The 14836-nt window shown below is 42.0% G+C and overlaps 1 long non-coding RNA gene across 4 annotated transcripts in view; it reads left to right on the forward strand.

Moving 5' to 3' along the window:
• The window catches only part of LOC125460607 (uncharacterized), a 106900-nt gene extending 101831 nt beyond the window's left edge, over window positions 1-5069 (forward strand). For 2 of the 4 annotated variants that reach the window (XR_009446977.1, XR_009446976.1), the window contains one exon: window positions 400-5069. This is a non-coding gene — a long non-coding RNA (uncharacterized LOC125460607). The remainder of the gene's footprint in view (window positions 1-399) is intronic. The other 2 variants (XR_009446973.1, XR_007249286.2) reach the window with 1 other exon arrangement.
• Window positions 5070-14836: the final 9767 nt, after the last annotated feature.

Raw genomic sequence — 14836 nt, forward strand, 5'->3', positions numbered from 1 at the left:
TATGCAGTGTGGGAGGTGCTGTCATTTAGATGAATTAGCACTACAGAAAGAAGAGGTATAGAATTTTCTAAACATTTATACTGCAACCAAAATCAGTAAAATAAAAACAAATAATCTGTCACCTTTTTTGTGGGGTTGTGCTGTATCTATGCATTTAATACATAAGTGACTGGAGTTTAATATTAATTGGTTATAAAATGCTTTTATGATATGAAAGGTGCTATGCACGTGCAATTTCACCTGTTTTTCCCTGTGGGTAAGTAATGTTGGTCTTTGATTACACCAGGCAAGCTAAAATTAGATCTTCAGCTCATCATGTTAGTCATCCAATTCACAGTATAAGAATGAACATCAAGTTGTAAGTATGACACAAACTGACTTACCATTTTCTCTTTCCAGATTGCCACTGAGGATGGTTCAAAAAGATCCTAGCATTAAGGAAATCACCGCAGAAAGTGACTACAAATTAAATACTTCAATAATTGTTTATAAACCCTTCCATAACTTGGTAACCTCCTCCAGCAGGTCAATACTTACAAGCATTCCATATTCCACCAGTTTGTGTCTCTTATTCATCCTCTTTCTTTTTACATCAATCCATCATTGGCTGCTATGCCTTGAACTTCCTATGCTCTTAGCTCTCGACTTCCCTCTCTAAACCTTTCTGTCACTCTCTCCTCATTTAAGATGCTCCTGAAAAACTATTTGACTAAGCTTTCACTTACCTGTCCTTATATTTCCTCATGTGGCTTCGGTCAAATTTTGCTTGATACTCACACCAATACAGCAGACAGTTTAATATGTTAAAGGTGCTATGTAAATGCAAATTCTTGTTGCTCTTTTTCCAGTTTGTGTGCATGGCCCAGAAATTGTATCTTGCTATCATCACATCCACCACACTGCACATCCCAATTTGCAGCCACAAATAGTTGCAAGGAGAATCAGCCACTAGGAATCTCACGGCTGTGTGAATGAATCATGCTGGAAATATGTTACAACGTTATTTACACAGTTTAGATTCTACCTTGTGTGACTGGATTTTGTTTTGAACCGTCACTGGATGACATCTGGAGACAACTTTTTAATTCCAACAGACAAGAGGTGACATGAAGTTTTCAAGTCCCTAAACTGTTTTTTTTAAGCTTCACAGCTTGAATACTGTAAAAGCCTTAAGAAAAGGGGGTAAAACTGCAACTTCATCAGTTTTATTGCTTAATTGCCAACGACCAGCATATTACGTGTGACCTCTGACAATTTAAGAAGGGAGCTCAGATTACACCAGATTACCTGCAGCAAACAGAAAGCTCGGACTCATTTTAAAACCATACGGGAACAGATGATAACTTCAAACCATAACAGAAAATCTTCAGGGTCAATAAGTAAGATGCTTTAAGTCCACATTTAATCACACAATCTCCTTAAGAAAATCTCTTCAAGTCAAATTTGCACTTTTAAAGCAATCCCGATGACTCATTAAATTTAAAGTCAAAACAGATAGAGGCATATTGACGGTACAAAAGGCCCGAGGATTCATGCACAAGTCTGCACTGAACCAACTGATCAAAGTTGGGTTTGCAGGCAGGTCAAGTGGCACAATCGGCAACCTTGATGGAATCTTCCAGCCCAAAGGGCAGCAAGCCTGAAGACTGGAAGGTAGTGTAGGCAGTGTGGTGGTATCCCAGGCAACACCAATCTACCACCGTCCACCTAAATTAAGTTCTGTGTGGGAAAATCCAAGCTCAAAATAACTGCTCCATTGTCACCCGAGGCCTCCATGTAGTCAATTAATGACCACATGAAGACCACTTAATCCATTTCCACCTGTGTGGTAATTAATTCATCCAGAGGGGTGTGTCAAAAGAAAAGTCTACCCATCTGAATTGTAAACCAGTGCAGGGAAGGGTATCGACTGAGTAGAGAGGTCCTTCAAAACACACTGATTTGTGCGCAAATGAGGCTCTAAATTTAGGGCAGAGGATGGCTACTGAGAGACATCTTCCAGTCCTTGCTTCCAGCACCGCTGACCCCAACCTCAGAAATCCATCCCATCCTAAAAAAGCAATTAGCTGACACCTTGGCCGTTTAATGTTGGTTGTCTGCCTTCTGTAGCCTTCCCAAATGCATTTACGAAAATGACAGCTGAGTCTCTGATCAGCTGGCCACATTTTCTGATCAGAACATTTGGTCCTCCACCTCCAGGGAATTATTTGGAGGAAGATATGCTAAGTATTATTTTCAAGGTTCAGCTTGGGTGATATGCCAGCCCTTCGGCAAGTGACTGAGCCATCCAATAAAACTTAAAATTTTCACCTCCAAGCTAGAAAGAGGGAATGATAAGACAGTGTTTTTGTTCATTTTCTTGATCACTATCCATAACTTGTGCTGGATGAGTGCATGTTAGCCTAGAGCGAGTCACAGAATCAGAGAATGGAATCATAGAATTCCAGACATGACTGCAAGGCCCTAGTACTTGTATAGCCTGCACGAACATTAATAATGATTATTTGCATTATGACGGAGCAGGCAACTGATGCCCATGTAAATAGGCCAGAAAAAGACATTTGTACTTTGGTAGAAATTGAGCCTGTGATCCATTTTACAGTTTTAAAAACAGTGCAACAAGGGTCAGTTCAGCAGTCATTAATCCTGAAACATGAGTGCCAGAAACAAAAGTTGAAATTGCCAGAAAAACACATCAGGTCTGATGGCATCTGTGGAGACAAAGCAGAGTTAACATTTCAGGTTCTGTGACCATTCTTCAGAATTGTTAGAAACTTGTCCTGACATTGGGTTGGCTATTGTTTGGGTGTATGGGAACAACTCCCTGAAATTGGTATCAGTCCTTTACACAGAACACTGAGGGGGCTACAGCCCATTTTAGAATTCTTCTGGATCGGCTATGAACAGACCAGACACTGCATTTGTTCTCCTCAGATCCAGCTTGGAAGAAGAAGCAGCTGCTACCAAAAACATAAATTTGTTTTTTACACAGGTTTGGTATGGAGGCAGAAAGAACAGGACTGCTACTGCTGGTCTCCAAATGTCCTCCGCCCCATTCCCTCCCACCGCATATTTCCTGCATTCACCTGTGGGTTTCTGCTTGCAAAACACAGCCAAAAATTGATCTATGGTAATAGCATGAGATGGCTTGAAATATCAACAGACACCAAAAGCTTAACCAGTTTTTGAAATGAGGCCTGAGGATTAATTTCACGTGAGATTTGTGCCTTCTAGTCAGGATCTGTGCGCCATTGGTTACGTGCTTATTTGAACTAATTTGTAATCCAATGTTTTAAGGAGAGGATAGAAGAAAATAAGGCTTGTAGTTACTTCACATCTATGTTTATAGGCCAGTGATTGTGCACGGCAAGTAATTCTCATGATCTAAATCAAGAAAATTCAGAATACTAATGAGGTATTACCATTTGCAAGAGTTGGTGCTGGACAGGTGGCTTGCTTAGCAGTGTGATGCCAATAGTGTGGGTTCAGTCCCCTCACTTGCTGAGTTACCATGAAGGACTCTCCTCAACCTGTCTCCCCTCATCTGAGGTATGCTGGCCACAGGTTAAATCACCACCAGTTGTCCCTCTCTAATGAGGGAGCAGCCGTGTGGTCTGGTCAGACTAATATTTGCATTTTCTTTGAAGTTTTGCTTTTCTTAATTATTTAAAGAGTTAATCTTCAATTGAACTGAGATAATACAGTGCTAATTGTGGTAAATCTATCCCACTTGGCACTTTTTATGCATCATTAAAGAAATAAAATCAAGCCACCAGGTCAGACTCTTTATATATGAATCTAACTCTACTTCCTTTTAACAAAATCATGCAGCTACTAATCTAGGACAATTTTGACCACTATTCTAAATGTTTGAATAGTCATTATCACCATCTTTTTTCTGTTCCCACAATTTGAGTATATTGCATGTAATAGTCCAAAGAACTCCTTTGATGCTTCAGAAAGTTATCCTGTTGAACCATATAGACCTCAGTAAATCCCAGATTCAACATCTGGATCCTTGCCGAATTCCTGGTCAGCTACATCATTGGTTTGAGGTTCCTTGGGTTAGGAGGAGAAATATTAGCAAAGATCCCCATTCCTCTTGGCAATCCATGTACATTCTATGAAGAATGTACTTATGTATAGAATTTGGTAATAACTGGATCAGGATAACCTCAAGTAGGTCACTGATGCTCACATTATACATGCATGATTCAAAGGTTTCACTGTTTTTTGTTGGGGAGGAACAGCTGGTCTGATCACTGGGTTTGCAGGCTCAAGCCAGTACAGTTGAGTCACATCTGACTTCTGAAGTAACTTTGTCAGGTGTTTAGCTGCTTCATAGTAGTGATAGAAGAAGCAAGCCCATCATAACTTGTTCAGGGCAAGAAGGGATGGATAATAAATGCCAGCAAGGTATCTCAAAATGAATTAAAGAAAGATCCTGTTTGGCATGCTCTTCAGAGAGTCGATTTGGACTTGATGGGCCTAATGGCCTGCTTCCACACTGTAACAATTATATGATTCTATGAACAGAACAGTTACTCTTAACAGGAGTTAATATCTTGGCTAAAACAGGGAAAATTGAGACAGGAAAAGAATACACAAACATATATTATGTTCATATGCAGGTTAAATTTCAGGAATAGATTCTTTCTTTTCACTTTAAACATCTTTCATCAAAAAAAAAGACAATTTGGCATAAAACGTTTACACTGAGAGTGCAAAAAGGTTGTGGTAGTAGCTCTGAAGTACACAGAATCTGACTGAAGTCCAGCATGCCCATTTATGCTGCACATCTGGTAAGTACTCCAACTTTTAGCCCAAGACTAGGCTTGTATATGGGCCATTTTAGAACTTGCAACTTGAAAAGGGTTTACAAAAAATGTTCTGAAGTTGCAAATTAGCCGAACAATTTTTTTGTTGGAGATAGCAAGAATTGTAGATGCTGAAGTCAGAGATAACACAGTGTGGAGCCGGAGGAACACGGCTGGTCAGGCACCATCAAAGGAGCAGGAAAGTTGACGTTTCGAATCGGGACCCTTCTTCAGAAATGGGGAAGGAGAAGGAAGCTCAGAAATAAATAGAGTCAGGGTTTGGGGTTCGGGTTGGGCAAGGTAGGTGGGATGGTAATAGGTGACTGCAGGTAGGGAGTGGTGGGGATTGATCAGTGGGATGGGTGGGGTGGATAGGTGGGAGAGAAGATGGACAGGTTGTGTCAAGTCAAGGAGGCAGGAATGAGAGGGAGGTATGGTCTTGGGATGAGGTTGAGAGTGAGGAGACTTTAAAACTGGTGAATTTCATGTTTAGGCCATTGGGCTCTAGGCTCTCAAGGCATCATGTAAGGTGTTGCTCCTCCAGTTTCATTGCGGCACTGAAAGAGGCCCAGGATGGAGATGTCACCCAGGGAGTGGGAGGGAGAGTTAAAATGGTTGGCCACCAGAAGGTGTTGTCGTTTGTCACATACAGAGTGCAGATGCTGTACGAAGCGGTCTACAAGTCTACGCTTGGTCTCACTGATATAGAGGAGGCCACATTGGGAGCAGCATGTACAACTGACCAAGTTGGGAAAGGTGCCTTTCGTAGATATTTCCCTCCCCAACCCTATCAGCCTTTCATGGGGACCATTTACTCTGCAACTCCCTTGTCCACTCCACACTCCCCACTAACCCCAGCAACTTTCCCTCAACCGCAGGAGGTGCTAGACCTGCCCTACACCTCCACCCTCACCTCCATTCAAGGCCCAAAGCAAACCTTTCATATCAGAGAGGGGTTCACCCATACATCTGTCAACTTGGTCTACTGTATCTGCTGCTCCTGATGTGGCCACCTCTACATCGGTGAGATCAAGCATAGACTTGGAGACTGTTTCGCAGACCATCTGCGCTCTGCACAGAACAAATGACAACACCTTCCAGTCGCCAACCATTTTAACTCCCCCTCCACCTCCTTGGGTGACATGTCCATCCTGAGCCTTCTCCAGTGTCACAATGACACCACATGCAAACTGGAGGAGCAATACCTCATATTCCACCCTGGAAACCTGCAACCCGATGCCCTAAACATGGAATTCACCAGTTTTAAGATCTCCCCACACCCAGCCACATCCCATGTCCGACCCTCTCTCCTTGACCTGACACAACCTGTCCATCTTCTCTCCCACCTGTCCACCCCACCCAATTCCCACCACTCCCTACCTGTCCTCACCTTTCACCACCCCACCTGCCTTCCCCAGCCCCACCCGTCCTCTTTGTATAATTTCTGAGCTCCCTTCACCCTCCCCATTTCTGAAGAAGGGTCCTGACCCAAAACATCAACTTTCCTGCTCCTCGGATGCTGCTTGGCCTGCTCTGTTCCTCTAGCCCAGCATGTTTTTGTTCACATAAAACATGACGTGATCATTTCCTAATGGTAGTGATATAGGACAGAAAAGGAGCTGGGCTATTCCTTCATGGTTTGTCATTTGTATCAAGCCTGATTAAAAATGTTAATAAATGCATTTTCAAAGTAGTCTACCTAGTACTTAACATTTCAAGTAATTAGTCCTAAATTAAGGTAATTCAATGGACACCCTGAATTGCTCGTAAAAGTAAACCAGGAGCTCTACACAGCTAACATTCAGTGTGTCAATAAGCCCTTCTAAATACTCTTATGCAGTTAACAAACTGTCCAGTAATATTAGAAAAGAGTATGTGCTCAAAAATTATCTTGAAGCAGATAATTATGAAGAAGTCACATGGTTGCCTTTATTCTGCACAGCTACTGTTTTATCCTGTTGACAAAGAGATTCCAGCTTTTAACGAGGTGCACAAAACAAAAAAGCAAACAAACAGAAAAATTTTGCTGGAGCAATATTATCAGCAGTTTTGACTTGTCCTTAACACCACCTCTCTTTAAGAAAGTCAGAAACATGCAATAAGTTAACTTTTGAAATTGTTTGCAAAGTACCTAAATAAGGTACAGGTCTGAAAAGTCTAAACCACATCAATGACTTCATGCAGTCCTCCAAAAGGAATGAGTATTGGATATTGGGTACCTCCCTCTCTCTTCCACCATCTTTCCTACTTCGACATCATCCTGAAATTTGGAACTTGTACTTCACATAAATAATTTGATCTTCGCAATCTAAACTGTTTGGCCATGTTCCTGTGAAGCACTTTGGAACAAGTTTAGTATTTTAAAAGATGATACACAACGGCATAACTGTTATTGTGGACATCCATTATAGAATCATAGAATCTTATACAGTGTGGAAACAAGACATCTGGCCCAAAAATTCCACACCAAATCACCCCTCTGCAACCTTGCATTTCCCATGGTTAAACCATCTAATGTACACATCTTTGGACACTATGGGCAAATTAGCATGACCAATCCACCTAACCTGCACATCTTTGGCTGGTGGGAGGAAACAAGAGCACCCAATGGAAACCCATGCAGACACAGGGAGAATATGCAAACTCCAAACAGACAGTCGCTTGAGGCTGGAATTGAACCCGCAGCTCTGGAGCTGTGAGGCAGCAGTGTTAACCACTGAGCCACCATGCCACCCCAAATGACATTGTGGCAGATAAGAAACAATGGTAGTTCTACTGATAGCCTGTGGAGCTGCAGCTTTTACTGTCATTATGAGCCTAACTTTCCCTGAGACACCAAATATTAAAACTAAAATTTAAATTGAAGAATTGACCGACATAGTTCAGTAATATCACAACCTCAAGCCTCCTGTAATTCTGAGACATTATCACTTTTACTCAGTAATTCATGGGGGCAATCCACACTGGGTTTATGACTAGGTCACGATGATGTCAGTAGCCTCTTAATTTGGTTCGCCCACTAACAAAATGTTTGACAACTATCTGGTTAGTGGGATTAATGATGTAACTGTACAAAAACGCCTGCTAGCTGAAGCTCAGCTGCATGTCAAAGAGGCGATACAACAGGCTTTCTCGCTAGAAAATGAGGCCAGTGGAGCATGTGAGTTGCAAGGAATTCTAACAGAAGTGTAAACGCTGGCCAATCCAATTGAGCTTGGGGAACACGGCTTGAGTGAGACAACCTCACTCAGGACATACCCCAATCAGTGTGATTCTAGGATGGCCTACAGCAAAACCCCAAAATAAAACTAAGCCTTGGCCAAACAGTTAAAATTTTCTTCAATTAAATTGTACATTCCATAAATGCAAACAACCAGAGTGCCATGGTAGAATGTACCTAGTACTATCCCTATGACAGCACGTACAAAATCATGATGAGTCTGAATATAGTAGAGAGAAAACAGAGAACACCAATTTAAGGTGAGTAGCAAAAGAACCAAGGGCAACTTGAGGAAAAACTTGTGTATGCTATGAATCTGAGAGTAGAGTGGAGGCAGATTCAGTCATGACTTTCAAAAGGTTACAATTATTTGAATAGAAAAGATTAGAGGATAAAGAGGAAAAGGCTGGCAAGTGCAACCAGTTTCTATTCAAGGTTGAATAGGATAGATTTTTTGATTGATAAGAGAGTCAAGGGTATGTGCGACAAGCAAGAAAGTGGAAGTCAGGCCACATTGATTGATTTTATTGTCACGTGTACCAAAATACAGTGAAAAGCTTTGTTTGAGTGATACAAGCAGATCACAGCAAGCAAAGAACATACAGATCAAAAAGACTTAAAGGCATACAGGTTATATTGCAGATTACATTATTTGAGGTTAAAGTCCATTCAACAGTCTGCCAACGGCTGGGAAGAAGCTGTTCCTGAACCTGCTTGTGCAGGTGTTCAGGCCTCTGTATCTTCTCCCTGACCAAAGAGGTTGTAGGAGGGCATCACCAGGGTACGATGGGTCTTTGGTGATCTTGGCAGCCTTTCCACAGCAGTGAGCCATATAAATGGAGTCCATGGTTGGAAGGTTGGCTTCCATGATGGTGTGGACTGTGCACACCACCTTCTGTAGTTTCTTACAGTCCTGGGCAGGGCAGTTGCCATACCATGCCTTGTGTACCTGGACAGTATGGTTTCTATGGTGCATCTGTAGAAGGCAGTGAGGGACCCTATGGACATGCCAAATTTCCTGAGCTACCTGAGGAAGAATCGGCATTGTTGTGCCTTCTTGACTGTCACGCTTACATAGGAAGTCCAGGATAGGTTGTCAGTTATCATCTTCACTCTGTCAAACTCAGTTCCATTGACGTCGATAGGGGCATGTTCTCCTCCTTTCTTTCTGATGTTGATGATCAGTTCTTTCATTTTGCCGATGTTGACAGACAGATTGTTTTCCTTGCACCACATCACCAAGCCCTCTATCTCCCTTATGTATTTTGACTCATTGTTGTTAGATATCCATCCCACTGCAGTGGTGTCGCTAGTGAACTTGTAGATGACGTTGGTTCAGAACTTAGCAACACAATTGTAGGTACACAGGGAGTACATTAGGGGGCTGAGGGCACATCCTTGATGGGGGGGGGGGGGGTTGGCTCCAGTGTTGAATGTTATTGTAGAGGGGTTGCAGTTACCTAACCTCACTGTTACCTATCATAAAATCATCCATGGTGGGGGGGGTTTAAATGGCAAATGGCCTTATACTGTTCCTATTTCTTATGAGGAGCTCGCACAGGTACAAAAGGATTCCTTTGGTGTTTTTGTCACTCTGCGTAAGAAACAGCATAAGGACATGGATCTTTCTGTTATCCACCTCCTACCAAGGTTCATTCTCCACTACTTTCACTGTCACATGCAACATCTTTGCTCAATTACTGTCACCCAACCCATCCCCTGACACCACTAACCCTTAGTGCACCCATAGTGCTCACTCAGGATACTTCGAACCTGCACTAAACTGTAACGGCTACTCCACCCACTTTCATCACCCATAAGTCCTGCCTCTCTCTTATTCCAGGAGGAAACAGCCCACAGTCAGGTGGGAACAGTCAGGATGGGTACTGGGCTGCCCAATATTCAGCTCTCACCCCTCATAAGGAGGCAACTTTGGTTTTGACATGCAAACAGCCTTGAATTGGAGGCTGCCCTGGACTTTTTGTGCCAGACACCCCCAAGCGTAGGCTATCCACCTTGATTGGATTGAAGCCTAATGACAACCATGTCAAGCTTCCAGGCTTTGTGTCTATGTTGAACTGCAAGGCAAAACAGCAGTAATGTGTGCTGAAGGGGAAAAGTGCAAAGGCAAAGCAATGCAAGGCAGAGATACTGTGAGCACCTAGGTAACATCAGAGCAACAGTGCAACATGACAGCAAATGAAGAGCTTAGAGATGGCCACCTTTGCACGACTCTACGAGCTGGGTGTGTGTTCCTAATTGCCAGCATCCTTGTTGTAACAATACTGTCACAGTGCAGCCTCAGGTGCAGCACCAAAGTGCAGAAACCTCCTGTAAGTGAATTGGAGATGTGCCATGTTAGTTCATAGTGGGTGGCACGTATCAGATGCCAAAGTATGTTGCCGCTGGTGCACATGGCTGGTTCATATGGAGCATGCCTGAAAAGTTAGTGTCCAGTTTCCAACATGAAGATTGTTCTGAGCAAGTGGTAAGCTGAATCAGTCAAGTACTTACTCTGATTTCTTACTGAGCTTTCTGACATGGAGCTCATTTGGTGGGATTAGCAAAATGGGAGGCTGAATATTAATGAAGCATGATGGCCATGAACAAAGCATTTAATGACCAAAAATCACTGTCAATTGGAAACTTTCCACTGCCCAGTGAGAAATATACCATACACTTGTGAACAGCATTAAGGATGGCATGAATTGTTCCTGGTGTCAAAATAGATTTCACTGAATTGTCACCCAATTCTGCCAAACAATTTTGCATAGCCCACATCACTCAGACCCTAATAGAATTCTGCCAATTTGTGTTACACTTTATTGGAACAACTGTACATGCTATTGACAGAGAGCTCAATGATGGAAAGGGAGAAGGATACAAAGCGCTGAGGGACAGGAAGCTTCTGTCACTTTCATTTCCTGTTATTTTCCAGCCATGCACATCAGTTTGGTTCAGCAGTCTCAATCTCACATTTGAGTCAGAACATTGTGGTTTCAATCTTTACTATGGACTTATGGACTGCACGTAATCCAAGTTGGTCTTTCATTGTTGTTGACATTGGGTTTTCTGGATTCATCACTAACCTTTTTTTCAGGTCTGATGCACGCAAGTCTCCCATGGAATTATCTGAAGAACAACAAAAAAGTTTTCTTTAGTTTCTAAGTTATTTTCAGAATAGTGAAGAGTCATATCAGACTGGAAATGTTACCTTTGTTTCTGTCTCTACATAGGCTGCCAGACCTGCTGAGTTTCTCCAGCACTTTGTTTTTATGATCATACATTAAAGGGTCTGATTGTGCTGTTACCTTCAATTGTAAATCATTGTTTTTTTTTCCAAAACTTAAATAATGCTTTCCATTATTGTTGTGCTGTCTGAAAATCCAGTCTCGCTTGTATCACCTTAAATGTCTTTTGAAAACTGAATCCTTTAATTTAAAATCTGCTTTTTTAAACAGCAACAATAGATAATTTTCCTATGTTTCTAAATTCATCCACGAGGGTTTCTATTTACAACATTGATTCTTCAGCACATTGAAGTAAATGATGGACAGAGTTAACTGAGATTATGCTCCATAGTGTCTCCATCTCTCTATCGTTTCATTGACCCAGGCTTCTAAGATTGTCTTGGACTCTCTCGGCATTAAAATTGATTTTGCAAACACTTTTGCAAGTAACCTCAGAGAAAAATCATTGGGGTATTAAAATGCTGCTTTTCACACTTTAGCTTAATGGTTTCATTTATTTAGTACAAACATTTTGCAGACAAAGGGATTTTTTTCATTCATTTGTGGGATGTGGACATCTCTGGCTGAGCCAGCAATTATTGACCATCCCTAATAGCTTATGAGCTGAGTGGTTTGCTAGGGCCGTTCTGAAGGGCAGTTAAGAGTTGATGACATTGCTGTGATTCTGGAGTCACTTGTAGGCCTGATGAGGTAAGGCTTTTTAAAATTCTCCCATGAGACATGGGTGTCACTGGTGGCCTGAATTTATTGCCCGTTCCCGGCTGTCCTTCAGACAGTGGTGATGAGCTGTTTTCTTGAACTACTGCAGCTCACATGCTGTAGATTGACCAACAATGCTGTTGGGGACGGAATTCTAAGATTTTGACCCCGTGACAGTGAAGTGATATGTAATTTCCGAGGCAACATGGCAAGTGGCTTGCAGGGGAACTTGCAGGTGGTGGTGTTCCCATGTATCTGTTGCCCATGTCCTTCTAGATGTAAGTGGTCATCAATTTCAAAGGTGATCGCTAAGGATTTTTGGAGAATTTCTGCACTGCATCTAGTAGATAGTACAAAGCTGCTGCCACTGAATGTCTGTAGTTGAGGGAGTGAATCCTTGTGGATGTGGTGCCAATCAAGTCGGCTGTTTTGTCTTGGATGGTGTCAAGCTTCTTGAGTGTTGTTGGAGTCATCCAGGCAAGTGGGGACTATACCATTACACTCCTGACTTGTGCCTTGTAAGTGGTGAACAGGCTTGAGGAGTTAGGAGGTGAGATACTCTCAGTATTCCTAGCTTCTGACCTTCTCTTGCAGCCAATGTATTTATGTGGTGAGTCCAGCTGAGTTTCTGATCAATTGTAATTTCCAGGATGGAGATTTCCTTCCCTAAAGACTATTAGTAAACCACATGTGTTTTTACAAACGTCGACAATGGGTGCTATTAAGCTGCTTTTAATTCCAGTTTACATAATGAAATTTGAATCAATCTGCCATGGTGCTGCTAGAACCTATGTCCCCAGAGCATTAGTCTGAGTCACTGGCTTACCATATTGGATGTCAATACTATCATGTCACCACCTCCATGTATGACTGACCAGAGCAGTTAAGGGAAAGTGGTAATGTAATGAAACCGTCAAGACTAATCCAACTAGAATTCGCGCTGCTGCCACAATACCAGGAATAGATTTGTTAAATACAGAATACTCACATTTTTAAAATATTCTATTCACGATCCCAGAACTTGATGCTGTTAGGAAAAGGAACCAATTCACATACTTTGTACACTTCTGTGCAGAGATTCCAATATCAAACAGAGAAGCTTGATGAGTAAGAGACCCACCACAGTGCAGCAAGAGTCTGACTGGCATAATTCCAAAAGCAGGGTTGCCAACTCCCACTGGGCAGATAGCCGGGGTTGTATCACCTGACTTCCTGCTTCTAAGCCCACAGTCGTGTGGTTGGTAATCCAACATGTTCAAACTCACACAGCACTCCTTATACCTCACTCTCAGTCAACCAGCCTTTTCATGTATTTCCAAAGGTTCTTGCAACTGGCAAAGAAAAGTATTCAAAAGATGTTTTCTAAAAAAGAAAACTTTTTTGTCCCAATGCTTTGTTCTCTGTGTTACTCATAGCAATTTCTGTGGATTGATCTTCAGTTGCTGCAGAATCTGAGGCAATCTTGGTGAAGGAAGCTGTCTTTTACATGTAATTATACTCAGCACTGAATTCAGTATCGAGGCAACGGAGACAGAGAGAGAGAGAGTGCAGAGACAGACAGAAACTCTGTCTCACCCTGCTTTTCCAGATCCCAATTACGGAGGGGTTGAGATGAAGGGGTGTAAACTTAGGTCAGAATATTTCACATCAAAAAGGAATTGCAAATTGTTAAGAGCTGATAAAGCACGTCAAAGTCAGTTTTAAAGGCAAGTTTTGATAATACTTATAAACATCAGCCTCATGCCTTTTGGAATTTTAAGAGGTGGACTTTTTGAACTCTTTTAAATAGAGATAATGATCAAAGTAACTCCAGCGATTTGTAGAGTGGGAGGAGAAAAAGTAGAAAGTTGCATGCAGGCAAAACAGAAAGATGATAGAAGGGAAGATATAGTTCAAGAAAATCTTGCAGATGACATTTGTGATGACAAGTTGGAGAAACAATTCAGACAAACATTAATATTACAACCATTCTGGGTGTTAAATGAGGCCTGGTCTTTCAGAGACGCGCATACAATACCTATCCCCTCTCTTTCACATGAGAATGAAAATGTTATGTGAAAATTCAAGTAACGGGTTCTCAAGTAACTCTCTCAATACTTAAATAACCCGTTTGAAGATCTAAAGTTTATGACTGCTATGTAATTTGTAAGCACCAGCTCAAAAGTATGAGATACTGTGACATTTCTATTGTCCATACCTGATCTTGCTACACATGTGACTCCAAACCCACAGCAATGTGATTGCGTACTTACTGCCCTCTGGGCAATTAGAGATAAGCAATTAATGATGGCTTAACTTGTGATGCCCAGAGCTTGTGAAAGAATAAAAACTCTCAAAAAGCGGACAATAACTGAGGAAGAAGAAATATTGAATTAGCTCCACGGCATTATTTATCTTGTGTGTGCATGGTCTGAAATCAAGCTCAAAACTCACAGCATTTGCGTCGATCCTTGTGTCAAGCTTTTCTGCTGTATTAATTGTCCATTGCTTGTCCATTTTGTTGTTATGTCTTTTGTGCTTTGACCAACATCATTCCAATCATTAAAAGTGCCAACCTGGACCAACACTGAAGTGTTTACTTCTGTGTGGAGCTTTCACATTCTCCCCATGTCTGCGTGGGTTTCCTCCATGTGCTCTGGTTTCCTCCCACAGTTCAAAGATGTGCAGGTTAGGTGGATTGGCTGTGCTAAGTTACCCATCATGTCTAGGATGGGAAATGCAAGGATAGGGTAGAGGGGGGAAATGGGTGAGATGCTCTTCGGAGGGACGGCATGGACCTGATGGGCCGAATGGCCTGTTTCTACACTGTGGGATTCTATGATTTTAAGACATAAAGGTCAAGTAATTCT

This window comes from Stegostoma tigrinum, chromosome 2 (assembly GCF_030684315.1).
Source record: "Stegostoma tigrinum isolate sSteTig4 chromosome 2, sSteTig4.hap1, whole genome shotgun sequence".
Lineage (NCBI taxonomy): Eukaryota > Metazoa > Chordata > Chondrichthyes > Orectolobiformes > Stegostomatidae > Stegostoma > Stegostoma tigrinum.